General features: G+C 35.3%; 1 non-coding gene across 1 annotated transcript; it reads right to left on the bottom strand.

The window, feature by feature from the left end:
- Positions 1–366: 366 nt before the first annotated feature.
- LOC137754181 (U6 spliceosomal RNA) lies at positions 367–473 on the bottom strand. The gene has a single exon (XR_011071759.1). It is a non-coding gene; the product is annotated as a U6 spliceosomal RNA (small nuclear RNA).
- Positions 474–4,062: the final 3,589 nt, after the last annotated feature.

Here is a 4,062-nt window from a genome sequence, read left to right as displayed (position 1 = left end):
GCTGTGCAAAAGCTTTTAAGTTTCATTAGGTCCCATTTGTTTATTTTTGTTTTTATTTCCATTTCTCTAGGAGGTGGGTCAAAAAGGATCTTGCTGTGATTTATGTCATAGAGTGTTCTGCCTATGTTTTCCTCTAAGAGTTTTAAAATGTCTGGAGGCGGGTCAGAAAAGATCTTGCTGTGATTTATTTCATAGAGTGTTCTGCCTATGTTTTCCTCTAAGAGTTTTATAGTGTCTGGCCTTACATTTAGGTCTTTAATCCATTTTGAGTTTATTTTTGTGTATGGTGTTAGGGAGTGTTCTAATTTCTTTCTTTTACATGTAGCTGTCCAGTTTTCCCAGCACCACTTATTGAAGAGGCTGTCTAAAAATATTGAACGCTTCACGAATTTGCGTGTCATCCTTTCGCAAGGGCCATGCTAATCTTCTCTGTATCGTTCCAATTTTAGTATATGTGCTGCCGAAGCAAGCACAGGTTTTGTTTTTTTACTATTGAGTTTTGAACATTTTTATATATTCTAGATACAAGTCCTTTATCAGATATATGCTGTGAAAATATTTTCTCCTAATCTGTAATTTGTCCTTTCATTCTCTTAAGAGTGTCTTTTGAAGAGCAGTTTTCAATTTGGTGAAGCATAATTTATCAGTTTGTTCTTTCGTGAATCACACTGTTAATATCATATCCAAGACATCTTTGCCTAACTCAAGGTCACAAAAATTTTCTCTTATATTTTCCTTTAGAAGATCTAAGGTTTTAGGTTTTGCATTTAGGTCTAAAACCTGTTTTGAGTTAATTTTTGTATATGGTGCAAGTTACAGATCAAAGTTCAACTTATGGGCTACTGGTACCCAATCGACCAAGCACCATTTGTTGAAAAGACCTCCATTTCCCCATTTTTGTACTCTTGTAAAAAATCAGTTTTGCGGTCCAATTTTAAACTCACTGTTCTGTTCCATTAAACTATTTGTCCATCTTTGGTCCATATCATACTATAGCTTTTTTTTTTTTACATAGTTACAAAACATTATTTCTTGTGATGGGGACTTTGAATATCTACTATCTTAGCAGCTTTCCAATACGCAACACAGTATCATTAATTATAGTTACCATGCTGTACATTACATCCCATTGACTTATTAATTTTATAACTGAAGATTGTACCTTTTGACCCCTTCACCCACTTTACCCGCTCCTCCACCCCCACCTCTGGCAACCACCAGTCTAGTCTCTGTATCTGTGAGTTTGGTTTTTGTTGATGTTTGTGTCATTTGTTTGTTTTTAATTCCACATGTAAGGGAGATCATACAGTGTTTATATTTCTCTGTCTGATTTAATTCACTTAGCATAATGCCCTCAAGGTCCATCCATGTTGTTGTAAATGGCAAGATTTCATTCTTTTTTTATGGTTGAATAGTACTTCATTGTATATATACACCACATTTTTTCATCCATTCATCCAGCAATGGACACTTAGGTTGTTTCCACGTCTGGGCTATTGCAAATAATGCTGCAATGAACATGGGGTGGTGTATATATCTTTTCAAGTTAGTGTTTTTACATGATAGTTTTTTAATAAGTCTGGAAATCAGAGTTAACCTCCTAACTTTACTTTTATTTTTTCAAAGTTATTTTGGCCATGTTAGGTCCTATGCATTTTTATGTAAATTTTAGAATCGGCTTTTCCATTTCTACCCAAAAAAAGGCTGTTGGGTTTTTTATTGTGATTACATTAAATCTATAGATCAATTTGGATCGATTTGCAATTTTAACAATACTTAGTTTTCTGATTCATGAACAAGAGACTTCTTCTTTTTCAGGTGCTCCAAGGGCATGTGTATTAGACTTGAAGGTGTCCTATAGCACACTGATGCTTCTTCTACTCAGTTTTTTCTCTGTATGTTTCATATTGGGTATGTTCTATTGCTACATCTGAAAATTCACTCTTCTTTTCTTTTGCAATGTCTGATATGCTGTTAATTCCATCCAGTAGATTTTTCATCACATTCATTGCAGTTTTCATGTCTAGATATTCAATTTGCATCTTTTTTATATTCTCCATGGCTCTACTTAACTTTTGAACATATGGTATACAGTTATCATAACTGCTTCGATGTCCTTGTCTGTTAGTTCAAACACAGTTTTGGGGTGGTTTTGATTGACTGATTATTCTCCTCATTATGGGACTTATGTTTCTGCTAATTTGCAGCCTGATAATCTTTGTTTGGATTCTAGACATTGTGATTTTTACCTTGTTGGGTGCTGGAAGAATAAACATAAATATTCTTGAGCTGTGTTCTGAGATGCAGTTAAATTGCTTGCAAACTGTTTGATCCTTTGGCTCTTGTCTCTGTGATTTGTTAGGTGAGATCACAGTGGTGTTTAATCTGGGGCGGTGGTACTGAGACGGAGAAAAGGAGGTGCCTGGACTGCAAAATTGAAGGAGGCACTTGTCCTGAGTCATCCTAGTGCAGGGTTTCCAATACTGTGCTGTAGGGTTTCACTTGCCTCACCCTAGTCACAGCCCTGATAAAGGCTGATCATTTCCCACTGCTCAGGCCAGATCTTTCCAAGTACTTTACTCAAAGCTCCATGAATTATGAGATTTTCCAGCCTGGCTGTTGGAAGAGACAATATTCCCAGTTCTGTGTGAGCACCAAGCACTCTTACCGCTAATCTGTTCAAGCCATTCTTTCCCCAGCCTTGGGTGGTTTCCTTACATGAATGTGCTAATGGACACTCAGTGAATACTCAAGGGGACCTTCTGCAGATCCCAGGGGTTCTTTCTCTACACTGCTTTCTCCTCTCCGGCATTCTGTCCTGTGAGCTCTAGCCATCTTGGTCTCCCTGGACCCTCATCTGAGATCCTCAAATCAGGGACTCTGCCCCACTCTGCCTGGGCTCCCCCGAATGCACCATAGCCTACAAGTTGTCTCAAGGCAAGAAGCTTGGACAGTGTAGGGATCACCTCAATTGTTTCCTGTCTCTCAGGGATCACTGTTCTTCTTTGCCTGATGTTGAGGGTCTTGAAAAACATTGTTTTATATGTTTGTCTTATTACTGTTGTATCAGAGGAAAGAGTGCATTTGATCCCTGTTACTCCATCTTAGCTGGAGGTGGAAGTCCATTTCTATATAAATTTTAGAATCAGTTTATCAAATTCTATTAGAAAGCCTGCTGAGATATTGATTGAGATTATGTTGAATCCGTAGACCAATATGGGGAGAATTGACATTTTAATAACATTGAGTCTCCGACTTATGACTATGGCATGGCTCCCCATGTATTTGCGTCTTCTTTAATTTATGAACACAATACATTTAATTTTCATTTTGTTTAATTTATCCCTAAGAAGTTAATGTTTTATGTTCTTTTAAATGGTATTATGTTTCAATTTCATTTTTCAGTTGTTCTTGCTAGCATTTAGAAATAAATTTGATTTTTGTATACTCACCTTTTATCCTGAAACTTTGCTAAATTAACTTATTACTTCTAGAATAAAGTTTTTTTTTGGTAGATTTTTTTTAGAGATTTTCATATACAGAATCATGTTATCTGAGAATAAAGAAAATTTACTTCTTTCTTTCTAATTTTTATATCTTTTACACTTTCCTTGCTTTATTGCAATTGCTATGACCTCCAGAACAATGTGGAATAGAAGTAGTAAGAGTGAAAATCTTTGCCTTATTTTTCATCTTGGGGGAGAAAGTTCAGGCTTTCACTATCAAGTGTGATATTAGCTATAGGGTTGTTTTTTTTTTTTTTGGTACATTTCCTTTTTTGTGGAAGTTTTCTTATATTACTAGTTCACTGAGAGTTTTTTTAAAATTTTTAAATCATAGGTAAACATTGAACATTATAAATGCTTTTTATGCATCTATCAGATAGGTGATCATATAATTTTTCTCCTTAATTTGTTAATGGGATGACTTACCCTGAACTATTTTTTAAATTGTTAACTGAAATTTGCATTCCAGACATAAACTTAACTTGGCCATTATGTATTATCATTTTATATACTGTTGGATTTGATTTGCTAATATTTTGAAAATTTTTGCCTCCAG

Source organism: Eschrichtius robustus, chromosome 1 (assembly GCF_028021215.1).
Source record: "Eschrichtius robustus isolate mEscRob2 chromosome 1, mEscRob2.pri, whole genome shotgun sequence".
NCBI classification, from domain to species: Eukaryota; Metazoa; Chordata; class Mammalia; order Artiodactyla; family Eschrichtiidae; genus Eschrichtius; species Eschrichtius robustus.
Note: the sequence above shows the minus strand (reverse complement) of the source record. Positions and strands in the feature narration are given on the sequence as shown.